At 41.2% G+C, this 14047-nt stretch overlaps 1 long non-coding RNA gene across 3 annotated transcripts in view; it reads right to left on the bottom strand.

The window, feature by feature from the left end:
• Window positions 1–14047, bottom strand: part of LOC137164083 (uncharacterized) — an 84304-nt gene that overhangs the window by 40723 nt on the left and 29534 nt on the right. For all 3 annotated transcript variants that reach the window (XR_010922925.1, XR_010922923.1, XR_010922924.1), the window contains exon 2: window positions 7807–7878. This is a non-coding gene — a long non-coding RNA (uncharacterized lncRNA). The remainder of the gene's footprint in view (window positions 1–7806; window positions 7879–14047) is intronic.

Consider the following 14047-nt stretch of genomic DNA (forward strand, 5'->3'; position numbering starts at 1 on the left):
AGTGCCTAAATCTTGCTGAGTTAAACACATTCTTGAGTGTTTTTCTGAATAGGGATGGACTGGTTACTCAGGTCCCACCGGCATCCAAAGCATTAGGGCAAATTGATTTTCCTTCCTCCAAGTTCTCTCTCTTTCTCATGTTCCTGTTCCCAATCTCTCCATACTCTTCCCACCTTCACCCTCTCCTTCCCATATATCCCCCACTAAAGAGTCGCATTCATTTTATTTCCTTCCCCACAAAAGTCACGCACACTTTTATGGGTGTCATGTGGTAGGGTCACTAAATACTCATATTAATAGGAGACAAAAGTACATTAAAAACAAACATATGCTTGTGTCAGTATTGCCAGTTTCTCACTCAACATCATGTTTCTCAAAGTGGAGGAATGTTTCCAGCACCTGATGCCAGGTCTACACTAGGGTTAGGTCAACCCAGTTACATCTCTCAGGGGTGTAAAAAATCCACCCCCCTGACCAACATAATTAAATTAACCAACACCCCACCCCCACATCTAGACAGCACTGGGTCAACAGAAGAATTCTTCCGTGGACCTACTTCACCCTTTCGGGGAGGTGGATTAACTGCAGCAACAGGAAAACCTCTCCTGTAGCAGAAGTGAGTGTCTACACTGAAGTACTGCTGCACTATAGTTGTACCACTAGTGTCTGACGTGTAGACATAGCCTGAAGCTTAGTACACACTTACCGGGAAATTCGGCAGCAGTCAACAGGAGTCACGCAAGCTATGCAGGGTAGCTTGTGTAACTCCCGTCAACTTCCTAACTTCCCTTTAGTGCGCCATCTCCACTGTGCTGTGCCAACAGGAAAAGCATTCCTGTCAACACAGCACTACGCCTTTTGAGGAGGTGGTTTAATTGAATCAACTTCCAGATCGATTGAGCAGTTCTTCACTGCTGCTCAATCAATTCGGATAGACTGATCTGACGGCGGCGAATTTGCCACCGGCAGTGTGTACATACCTTGAGTGTTCTGAACTATTTTATCATGGAACACCAAATAACTTGTTAAGATTCACTTTGAGCAAAGGATATCTTCCTCGAAGTCTACACTAATTTGACTTTTGTCTTCATGCCAAACACTTATTCCACTTAACTGTTTGCTTCTGGTAAACACAAAGCAAGTTCTGCTGGGTCTGGCAATGCATTTTGAACAGCTCCCCTTCTCCAGTGTTTCTACTGTAAAGAGTGAGCATCATGGTTAACTTATAAAGAAAATAAGTGCTCTAGACAAGAGCATGGAAATAGAATTTTAGCCATCTTCACTGGGGGAAGAAACCAATCCACCAAATGACACAACAAAGATTATTAAAAATAACAGCACAAGGATTTTAACCCCTTATCATATGAATCTCACTAACCAGTTTTAAACCAGTTCTTCCTTGGTTAACCCCCTTTCTCTTGAACTCTGTGTTTTTAAATTCTGTTTCCTGTTTTGGCTTCTCCTTTTCTAACTTCCTATGCCTGTGCCTCCAGCAAGACATGGCAATTCTGACTCTGCTAGTAATTAGTAGCCTGGAAATGCTCAACTATAGCTTTTACACAGTTGTCTGCGTTTGCCAATTTATCCTTTCCCTCTTTCTCTGGGAAGGACAGACCATTGGAGAAATGACCAAAAAGTAGTAATAAAACAAAAGAGGAATGTTCCATCTTTCATGTTTAATTCATATCACATTCACTCATTCACAAACATGAGACACCCAGACCAGAAAGAGAACTGCATCTCAAATGGAATGAGCAGAAAAAAAACCTGAAAGAAAAAACCACTCAGCTGCTACAGAGACACACCTCCTTGTCAGAGTTTTGATTAATTAAACAAAGTACCAAGACATTTAAGGTGTTCCAGAAAAAGCTCCTAGGATGGGCTACTAGGATGATCTGAGGAATGGAAAACCTGCCTTATGAGAGGAGACTCAAAGAGCTTGGCTTGTTTAGCCTAACCAAAAGAAGACTGAGGGGAGATACTAGTGCTCTCTATAAATACATCAGAGGGATAAATACCAGGGAGGAAGAGGAGTTGTTTAAGTACAAGGTGGACACAAGAACAAATGGATATAAACTGGCCATCAGGAAGTTTAGACTTGAAATTAGATGAAGGCTTTTAATCATCAGAGGAGTGAAGTTCTGGAACAGCCTTCCAAGGGGAGCAGTGGGAGCAAGAAACCTAGCTGGCTTCAAGACTGAGCTTGATAAATTATGGAAGGGATACTATTATGGGACAGCCTAATTTGGCAATTGACTGATCTTTGACTACTGGTGGTAGATATGCCCAATGACCTGTGATGGGGTGTTTGATGGGGTGGGTTCTGAGTTACTACAGAGAATTCTTTCCAGGTGTCTGTCTGGTGAGTTTTGCTTACACGCTTAGGGTTTAGCTGATTGCCATATTTGGGGTTGGGAAGGAATTTTCCCCCAGGGCAAATTGGCAGAAGCCCTGGGGGTTTTTCGCCTTCCTCTGCAGCATGGGCCAAGGGTCACTTGCTGGTGGATTCTCTGTACCTTGAAGTCTTTAAATCATTATTTGAGGACATCAATAACTCAGTCACAGGTAAGGGGTCTCTTACAGTAGTTGGTGGGTGAAGTTCTGTGGTCTGTGTTGTGCAGGAGGTCAGACTAGATAATCATAATGGTCCCTTCTGACCTTATAGTCTGTGAATTTATCTATGACAGTGATCTTCACTATTTTTCAAGTGGGATCCACTTTGGCAAAAAACCTTCAATGTGAGAGCCACATCAACTACTAAATTAACACATTCCTTGCTACTCCTTAATGATGTAATATTACAGAGTGACTCATATAACTAAAACTTTTGTTTGTTTCTTTCATTAATATCAATAGTTACGGTCTAATCTGCTTTTCCTCCTGTTTCACTTTCCGATTTTCTCTTTAACGGAATTAAGAATCTATCCATTCTTTCCAGTAACTCACTGGGTCCAAAAAATAATATGACGCAAACGGTTGAACACTGAGTTCTACATTGGTTGCTATGGTAATATTACGGTTATACAATGGATATACTTAGTTGTACTTATTGGTGCACATCATGTAAAGAAGGTGGACTTTGATAGGCTTGGTACATATTCTAATGTTAAAAATAAAATAAATTGGAATGTAAACAATTAATCAGGGAGCCATACTTAGGGTCAATGGGAGTTGCCACTGGCTCCCGGGCCGTGCAATGAAGAACACTGATCTATGAGATTTTATGGAAAAGGTGGGACTGTCATGGTAAAACTGAGACATGTGATCACTTTATCTGTAATAGAATTTGGTTGGGATGTATAGCAACACATGGGACCAGACACTATCAGGAGAGCTGATAAGAGGAATTTCAAACCTCTTGGGATTGAATTGACAACACTGTTGATGTTGGTTTAAAGATGTGCATGATGATTAGCAGAGGTATCTGATTCCATGACAATTAATTCGTGAACTCCCACAGGGTTAATAGTAAAGTTCTCTACAGCTGTACTGCTCATTTTTAGCTATGACTTTGAAAAAATATGTTAACCACCACATACATGTTCATACTGTGCTAATATAATAATTAATTATGATTATAGAGCTGCTCTAAATCCTATGGAAATTGAACAGATTTGGCAGAGTGATTTTTTTCAGATTTGGCCAATAGTCTGTAGGAAGGAATTACTTTATCATCAAGCCAGGCACACCAGGAAAGCAATCTCAATCTGTATTGTGTCTCAGTCTGCACTGTATCCATTGACTCCAATAGAAGCTGCTGGATGCCCAGTACTTTGAAAGTCAGGCCCTTTGTTTAGGTGCCTAATGGTGTGTTCTTATTTTTTAAAAACTCCAGGGGTTCATTTTGAAAAGCATTCAAGAGCACAGTGAGACTTGTGCTCTTAAATTTCATAGGTGCTTTGGAAATTCCACTTGTTGGTCTTAACATGTGAATCATAGGAATGTATAGCTTGGGAACTGATGTATGTTTTACAGTTACTGCATAATAGGGAAAAAAATATCATTTACAAATATCCACGCTGATTTAAAGTGATAAACCAGATTTTCCCCCACAGCCACATGGGTTTTGATGAAAGCCTTTCTATATTTCAGGATTTCAAAGACACAAGCCTTTCCTTTTCCTTTTTGTGTCTTTTTCAATCTCTTTCCATTAAGTTAGTTAATCTAAGAGGAGCAATGTATAACACACCCCTTCCTGCAATGTAGCTTTATAGAATAAGCAATATAATTTAATATTTGCCCTGGTTAGAGTGTGAGTCCATTAAACGGGTTGCGTAGTTTGGCAAAACTGCACACAACTGGGGATGTTGTGCTGTTGGGTAGGGATTCCCAGTGCTTTGTAAGAGTGGCAATATTGTGACTCCTCTACAATAGCCTTGCGACCCCCTTTTGGGTTGGGACCTCCAGTTTGAGAAACGCAGATCCAAGTCATTAATGAAAATACTGATTACCACCAGACCCAGGACAGAAAACAACTGATATCTCAGGTTCTCCTTCTGCATTTCAGCCTTCTTGTGCCAGAAACATATTTTGCCTTTGTGCTCCATCCTTAATTTTACTGGCAGTAGCAGCTCTTGTGCTAAAGTTCATTTTTTATTTCAGCCAGTTCCCAACTCCTGGCCAGTCTCTGTGGCATGAGGCTAGGTAAGAATATAATTTTTGCTTCTCAAACATTAAGTTTTATTTAGGCCTTGCTTCTTCAATTCCAGCTGTCATGTTCCATGCCTTTTTCATCTCATCTTTCACAAGTCACTTGGATCAAGAATTTATTTCCTTGCTGGCACCTCAACTACACAGATACTTCTGAATCCCATTTGGATCTCCAGGTGCTTTGTGTGTCCATCCATCCACCAATTTACATTGCTCAAGCTTTTCATGGTGGGGTGAGTGCTTCATTGTTTTTAACCTCCTTAGTTTTCTATTCAAGGCTATCTAGTCCCTTTTCGTTGCCTATCATTTTCTTATTCTTATCCAATGTGCTGATGTCAGCTCTTGCTATCAGAGAGGTCATGGAGTTCTAAAGTTTATCACCTCTTGAAATTATTCTAGAAGCTTTTCCTTAATGGAAGGATCCTTTGCTCCCTGTAGTGTCTGTGTAATCATTGAGGAAACATGGAGTTCTAAAAGAACTAGAAAGGCAGTCCTCTGATGTGGAAATTGACAATTTGCCAAGTCATTGGATGGGAAGTACTAGTTCTTCTTATTGGAAACTTTATACAGTTCCCATTTAGAGATCTCAGAACCATTACATGAAGTCTAATAATGCTCAGATTATGTAGTTGCTCTGCTACTTAAAACATTCTAAGGGCTGGTCTACATCAGAAAAGTTGAACTAATGTAACTAAATTGATTTAAAAGTGATCTAGTTACCCTGATGCAAACCCCTAATGTAGACATGAGAAAGGGTTCAACAGAATCTTCAACAGAAGATGCAGTTTCAGAAAATCTAAAGTTTCAGTTTTGTGAAAATTTTCCAGTTTTCCACTAGGAAAGTCTAAAGCAAATGTTTCATTTTAGGTTAGGTTGACTTGAATCAAAACATTTTGATTTGTCAAACTAAATCAAAATATTTGATTTCAGCTGAATCGTGGGAGATGTAGTCCAGTAGGGGAGTCCAGCCCAAAGAGGTGAATGGGGGCATGAAGCACTCAAACTACAGCCACCATGAGGCATTGTGGCAGCTCTGGAAACAGATTAATGTTGAACAAGACAAAATGAAGCGTGGCTTCACTTGTTTTATCAAACAGACAGGAAACGTTTTGATTCAGGAATGTCAAAATGTTTTATTATGATTAAAAATTAGATTTAGAAATGTTTTACTGCAACTTTTTGTAATTTTTCCTTTTGCAACAAATTTTGATGTTTCAATTTTTTGTTCCAATTTGGGATGCCTTTTTTTTTTTTAAATGGGAAATTCTACAGTGCAAAAATTCCAGGTTGTGCCCAGCTCTAGTAGACACTCTTTAACCCTTTTAACCTTTGCTTAAATCAGCTTAGTTTAATTTGGTAAGTTACCAATGCAAGTTAAACTATTTAAGCAAGAGTTTAACTGGTTTGAGCTCATCTACAATTATGGGTTTGTCTTGGTGCAACTTTTCTAGCAGAGACAAGGCCTAATTCTCTGCCCCCATTGCTTTAGCTGGTGAAATCATTCTATTTCAGAGGAATGTTCAATTTTTCAGATGCACCTGTCTCAAATTCTGACATTCCCTAATAAAAGAATGATAAAAAAAGAAGTCTGTTTTTCTTATAACAATTTTCTTACTGATGAGAGATGGCATGTTTTAATCGGATGGGAGCTTCCCTGCTCCCCTGAATAAGTGATCAAGCTAATAAAAATGCCAGTTTCAAAGACATTTAAAACTCTAAAAGGTGGGGAGCCTTTGATCAAGAGTCATAGTGTTATAACTCCCCAACAAGAGCAGGGTACGTGAATGGCTCAGGATGTTGGTGAGAGACTACAGAGCCTTTCAGCTCTAAACCAGAGGTACCAATTCATCCCAGGTCAGTCCTTAATAAATGCAGTTGCCATCCACTGGCAGGTTTTATACAGCACCATAGATGTTCTTGACACTTTACAGGCAAAAAGAAAAAGAGTCTCTTCCCCAAGGAGCTTAACAGCCAAAATAAATCAAGAACACATTCAAATCACAACAGAATGTGGCATGAGGGAGATGGATAGTGGAAGGAAAAGACTGCTCTTAGAATATGTCTGCACTGCACACTTCATTTGGTGCTGTGTAGAGTACACACTTGCACAGCCTCCCATAGCATGGGTATAAATAGCAGGGTAGCTGGTGAGGCCCCAGCTATGCCTCCCATCTACACTGATATTTTACCAGTTAGTTACTGTCCTGCTGCCTCCCTCATGCTGGAGCCTTTCCCCACTACAGGAAGAGACACCCCCAACAGGGAAAGGCTATGGCAGGAGAGAGGCAGTGGGAACAGGTTGGACAGCTCTCCACCGTGAAGTCTTTGCTTGAAGTAGAGAAAGGCTCTGGCACCTCCCTGCCACTGGAGCCTTTTCCCAGCTGGAAGGAAAAGCTATAGCAGGGGTGAAAGGCTCTGGCAGCACCCTGCTGCTCGAGCCTTTCCCAACCTCAGGAAAAGGCTCCAGCTCACAGGAAAGACTCTTCCAGCTCCATGCTGGTTGGGCATTTTCCCTCCAGAGTGAAAGGCTCTGGCAGGGGATGGGAGGTTGAGGTGGAGGCAGTGGCCTTTCCTCACTACCTCTCCTCTGCCCATCACAGTATATTCATTCTGGTGTTGTCATTTGGTGACCTCTCTCTTTCTCTCTCATTGTATGATGTCAGCATGTAGCTACATCATAAACCACCAACAGCCTTAGGGCCAACACCAACTGGCACAGCATTTGACTTTTCAGAATATGCGGAATAGCCATGCTCTGAAGATCTAGGTCTTTGAAAAGTGCCTCAAGCGGAGTATCCCAAAATGTGGACACCCAGAATCACTAGTTGCTTTTGACAATCATGGCCCAATCTCTCTAGGTACTATTACTGCATTTCTTCTTAAAGGCATCCACATAGGGACTGAGACACTGCAGTGCCATGTATCACAGTACCTAACTTTTAGGCACCTAGAAAATCAGAGGAACCACACTGTGATCCACAAACCTGGAGTTTAGGAACCTAAGTCTGGGCTTTAGGTACCTAGATGCCTTTGTGGATCCTACCCATAGGCCCTGAGTCGGGGGGAGGGAGGGGGAGGGAAGGGGAGGGGTTTAAGACCAGTTATCATCTAAGTACTTGGGTAGTCCCATTAAAGTCAATGCAACTATTTACTTACTTCACATTAGACACACGTTCCTGAATCAGGCTCAGAATGCTGTTACTCAAATAGGTGTCATCATTACAGCATCTGAAAGGAGATTATTTTTACTCAGGGGTGACCTGGGAGGGAAAAAATATAAATAACCCCATATATTTCTAATTCTTTTCTTATTAAAATTTTAAATGTAACCATATGACTGTTGAGACTGGAAGATAAAGCAAGACAATTTCCCTGGCTTTTAGCAGAGATGAGCTCAATTACCAAGGTTATTTTGGGTCTGGAAATGGAATTACAAGTATCTCTGATACGTGCCTATCTGCATCCTTTTTGCCCCCTCTTGGGACTGCTAACACTACAAAGAACATTCACCTTTCAGCTCCTGTGCATTATAATAGTTATTCTGCGATGCCAGCCTCTACAAAACACTGCCTTTTGGGGATTATGAAGAGACCTGTTGTATTACTTCTGTAATGGGGAGCAAATTCTTCTCTCCCATTTAGCATCTTATTCCACTCCATTGATTTCAGTTGATTTCAATCTTACTCGTGGAGTAAAATGTTGCTCAGGATGAGCATAGGTTACAGATGTTGCTCCTTGGGAATAAAGTCCCAGATTCCTTTCCATGCCAGAGTTCCACTTGGCTTAGCAGAGCGGGCGAAGGATGGCATCAGGGAACATTCTACAGCTGGTTCTATGCCAGTCTTGTCTTGGTGTAGCTTTGGTGCTGCTCTAAGTTATAGTGGTGTTAATGGTCCTCATGAGACCATCTGCCAGTGAATGATTGCTCCAGTCACACCCCTCCCTGCCGCTCCCCACCTCAGTCCCCTTGTGCTGGGGCTCAGATTGGGAGATAGCTATAGTGAGTCTGAACCCAGTGCATCAATTGCAGAGGAAATAGAAGCTGATTTCTGTCCCCTTTGCAATGAAAAGTGATGGGGTAAAGGAGAGAACCTAGCCCAAAGTTTCCTTGGATGACTAAACCACATACTGTTTCCCACAATTTGTTTTACAGACCCCTTGATACTCAATTTGGAATGATTGCTCTGACCTTCCTTTGCCCGTTTTTCTTTTATTAGCTTTCCTGCTCTGTGTATTTGCACTGCATATCACAAATATTATAAGTGATCCAAAATAAATTCTAACTTTCCCCATTTTAGTGTTTTGGTTTCTGGTGACAGTCTAGCAATTTACTCCACACTAAGAGACAGGAAAGGTCCAGCCTCTGGATAAGTTGTCTGGCAGCTCAATAGAAGAATGAGTGTCACTAGTGCAATACAATTTTAAACACTTTTTATTGGCTCCCTCCTGGAAAATTATAGCAGTAGCTTGCATAGCAGATGTACGAGGCTGCAGGCAGAATGTATCTGTTTCCTTTCTATACAAGTCACTCTATACGAGTCACTCTATTCTCTACATCTGTAGACAAGGAAATTTCACATAATGTCATCATAAATCATATCTATAATAAAATGATTTTTAAATATAGCCATATCCCTTTGTATTTTAAAAATTGACCTTTTTTTACCCTTCACCCCAAAAGGATTCTTCTGTTTCCCTTCTTTTTTCCTGAAGCTTTGCCAGCTCTGCAGGTTTGGTGTTGGCTTTCCTAGTAGCACTTAGAGTAAAAAGGGGTGTAGGGAGTCAGGGAAATGTCAACAAGAATTCACTTCCTCCTGATGAATTGAAAACATTCAGCACCATGTTTCCTGCTGTTTTATCAGACAATTGTTGCCTACTGGCACAGGTAAAAATGGAGACAATCCAGACAGGAAGTTAGAGAGCAGAGCCTTGTTTCTTGGTTTCAGCATGTTGCTGGCAACCTTTAAATACCAAGAATGGATTATGTCCTTCCTCTTCCTCAATTGTGCAAAGGTATGTTAAGGAAAGAATTATCAATAGTGTTAAATGGGAAGATGGAGGGACTGAGTTGCAGGGAACTTGATATCCACCAGTTTTTGGAGTGGTGCTCCTCACTGTGATTTTCCATCAATGTGATATTTAAACATATACTGAAATTGTTAGGATTTTGTAAAACTAAATATAATGGATCGAAATAAATACATAAAATAAATTTCTCTAAATACTAGATCACAGGTATTTTGAAAGCCATTCCCTGCCCATTATTCGTGTCCATCTTACATCGCAAGCTCTTTGGGGCACAGCCTGGGTCTTCACATGCTTGCACAATGCCTAGTAAAAATAAGTGGCATGATACGTGTCATATTATTTAGCCACTAGATGTGTGTGTGCTGTAGAGAATTCCAGACAGATCGTGATTACCTCGTAAACAAGCAAGATAAAGCTGGAATACAAGCTGTGTGGTAGCCTGTTTGTCTGGGTCTATAGTTGTAGCTTTTTTGTTCCTCTTTAGTGATTCCATATATTATGACAATGGGCTTTAATGCTAATTGGGTGGACAACTGAGCTCTGGTGTTAACATGGCACAGATATTAAACTGTTCTATTCCTGGAAGACCAGAGTTTCAGATAGGGTGCATTTTTAAGTTCTGTGCTAGGGAAGGCATTTAGCATCACACCAAATGACACACTTATTCCAGGAGCTTGCAGGTGGCAAGAGTGCATTGTTAACACACTAATAGTGTCCTCTTCTGCTACTCTCACAGACTGACACTGAAATGGCATTGATATATTTGGGCAGGTGTGCAGGTTCAAATGTGGCAAAGAGAGACAATAGTGAGAGAAATTAAATGAGATTCTAACAAGAAAATTATGGGAAACAAAAAAAGAAGACGTAGTCACAAGCTATTAAAATGCTCTATAGCATTTGCATTTTGTAGATTGTTCTGTAAATTTCATGTAGTCTAGTTTTTGTCAACAGGAAACACTGTTGGTGTGTCGTTGTCTTCCTCCCAGGTTAAGGTCAGTCTCCTAGTATCTCAGGGTATGTCTAAATTGCAATCTAAATTGCGATCAAAAACCTGCGATCATCAACTGGCATTGTTCATGCACAATGTAACTAGACTGAATACAAACAAGTGTTACCCCAGGAACAAACATTTGAAAGCCAGAGGGATAGTCATATATATAACTTCAGATACAAAGATGATACTTGCACATAAATAGGATAATCATATTTGATAGATTGTAACTTTTCCACTTACATCTACATGACATACTTTGTATCAGATTTGTTGCAATTATATAACAGTGGTAGCACAATGAGATATCTGGTCATATTTTAATCATACAATGTCACAGCTGTGCTCTAGGACCCTGCGAGGTGGGAGGGTCCCAGAGCTCGGGCTGCAGCCCAAGCCAGAACATCTACACTGCAATTAAACAGCCCCTTATTCCTAGCCTTGCAAACCCAAGTCAGCTAGCATGGGCCAGCTGCAGGTTTTTAACTGCAGTGTAGAGATACCCTCAGATGACCAAACCCTTCTGTTGTTCCATTTTTAGACCTATATCTGTATTCATCTTCCTTGGCTAAGCTAAAACCATGAGCAACAGATGATACAGTGCAACAAATAATGTGCTCTATTAAAAGAATTTATATAGTTATTAAATTCTTAAAGGCTTGCAGTGCTGCAACATGACTGCTGTTAGAGCAGAAGACTGAATAAGAAAATTTGGAGCTGGACTGAAATATTAATATAATCTCCCTTCTAGGAAATGTAACTTATTGCTTTAATATTTTATAAACAGGTACATGCAGAGTGGGGATAGAGGAGTGGAAATATACTTTGTATGCTTTTGCTACATGCTGTATTGCATGAACACAATTACCAGCCGATTTATTAGCTGGGAATTAACACTAATAAGTGTGATAGGCAAGAGATCCATGCTTGTCTCATTGCAGGCAAGGAGAATTTTGCCATTGACCTCCATAAGACCAGGATCTTTTTGTGCTTATGGTATCACTGAAATAAGACAGTGATGTTCTTTGTCTTCTTTCTCTTCATATCCCTTGACATTTCCCTCATTCACAGAAGCAGGGTTGTAGAGCCTCTATAGACTTTCCTATCATATTATCTGGCTGAATTGAAATTGCAGTTGTACAAAGACAAATTGCCAAAATCTGTGGATCCAATCATCTGGGCTGGCATATGGCAAATAGCCAAGCAAAAAAGATTGCAGTTTACATGGGATGAGGAGCAAACCAATGCAAAAAACATGGAAAACACTATGATGCTCCTATCAGACACTATAAGGTTTACTCCCTCATTGAGTGCAGGTGATGTGCACAGGGTCAGTACACTGTCTGAAAGAGGTGGATGCAAAAGTAGGTATGGGTAGGAAGGAAAGAGCTGTACTGTATGTGCTCCTCCCAAATGAACTTAAAGGACCTGCTGTGAAGAACACACTGTGAAATGGGTCCAGGTCAGTGCTCGGTCTTCCTATATCACCAGCCCTGGAACCAGTGAGATTTGAGCTCATTGGGTCACAGTTCAGGGCAACTGCATCTGTATTTCCCCTTAGTGCTCCTTTGACCCAGGTCTTTCAACCCAAAACTCTAGATAACTTTACTCCATGCTAAGTGGTGTCAGGAAATCAATCAATGGAGAGACGGCCATCCGACTGATAGACGGCTAGCAAAAACTACACAACACAAGAGTGCTTTTACTTAAAGCTATATGTTATTTAGTCTCAAGCACTTACCCATCTCTGCAACAGGTTAGTAAAACACCCCCAAATCTCAATAATTACCAAAGTTTGGTGTGGCTTTCAAGTGGTACAGTGACAGATGTCCAATTGGCCGGTCTCTCAGCTGCCGCTGGGGACCCCAAATTGTGCCCATGAAGAGATCTCACTAATCCAAACCTCTCCCGCTCCTTATTAATCCTTGTTAGTAGACAATGACACAAACAAAACAAACAACTTATTGGGCAATCAGTTTCAAAAGCCAAGCAAGAGGTTTCCTCAGATCACTAAGTGGTCAGAGGTGTTCCTGCAGAGCCTGCATGCCTTGTGGCCTGAACATACACATCCCAGAAGGCAAACATAGATACGCTGCTTGTTTTTCTCCTAAAACAAAGACCCCAGCACGTTCAACAGAGATTTCATCAGGGAAGGGAGCAGGGTTGAGTAAAGCTTGATCAAGAGGCTCCTGTCCTTCCTGGCTTTGTCATGCTAAGGCTAAGACTGCAGCACAGGCCTGCAAAAAGGCCTACTCATTTGGCTGCTATTAGCAACAAATATAATTAATATTACACTATCGGTAGTGGTCCCTGGCCTTTTTAAAGTCCAGCAAAATCTCCCCATACAGTCCAGCCAGCTCAGGGTCCCAGCTTCACAGCCTTGCCTTTCTTGAGTGGAGACCTCCCTTCTGACCAGGGTATTTCCAGGCTCCACAGTTCCCTGACTTCACAGTGTTATTCCCAGCAGTGACAGGCAGCTCAGCCATACTTGCTTGCTTTCTCTTCAGAGATGGTTAATAGTGTGGTTGTTATAGATACCACACAGCTCTTTTTATGTAAGGATTGGAACACTCTGTAGACCATTTGTTGGATCAGGAAGAAGGCCCTGAGACTGTTTAAAACCTGGCTATTTATCAACGGTAACTGTGCAAGAGGTACCCTGACCGCAATCCTGCCGGTTTAGTAGTGTTACCATCAGCAGGTGGCCCCAGCACCCATCTCTCCCTCTTGCAGTGGGCACTGTCTCCTCCATGCCCAGCCCCCTGCCTACCACATTACTTTCTTGGCCCATTCCTTTTTCTTGTTACCATAACCAATTTGTTAGCCAGTAAGGGGAATTTCTTACCTGCCCTTGCATTAATACTAATGTCACTTGCTGCCTCCTGTGGTTTCAGTAAGTACCATAAACGAGGAGACATTATGGCAGCACCCTCCGTCTATGGTAAGGAAGTGCTGCCATTACCACATCCACTGCCGTTTCAAATGTTGGAGGATATTAAAGTGTATATAGTACTTCCATGTGAATAAGTCTTTGTGTGCCCCTTGCTCCTTTTAAAAAGCCTTTTTTTTTTTTTTTTTTGTGCGAAACAGGATAGCCTGGCGTTCTTTATGCACGATGAGGGGGTTTGTAAGTGTGGATGGGGGATAGGAGACAAAATACTGTGACACCCTTCCCTTACCAACTGAGAAATGGGAACGCTGACTGGCCTGTAAATGAAGATAGATTTTCCTTACCATTGAATGTAACATACTTTTCTTTACAAGTCTTCTAGTCCCTAGAAAGCTGTAGACTAATTTCTCAAAGAGCTGCCAATTATTTGTGTGGAATTCCTGTAACTTTCCATGATGAAGTGTGCAGCGAACTGTTCCCAAGCAATA

The sequence above is a fragment of the Emydura macquarii genome, unplaced genomic scaffold (genome assembly GCF_026122565.2).
Source record: "Emydura macquarii macquarii isolate MOO-44397 ecotype Brisbane River unplaced genomic scaffold, CSIRO-AGI_Emac_v2 contig_2676, whole genome shotgun sequence".
Lineage (NCBI taxonomy): Eukaryota > Metazoa > Chordata > Testudines > Chelidae > Emydura > Emydura macquarii.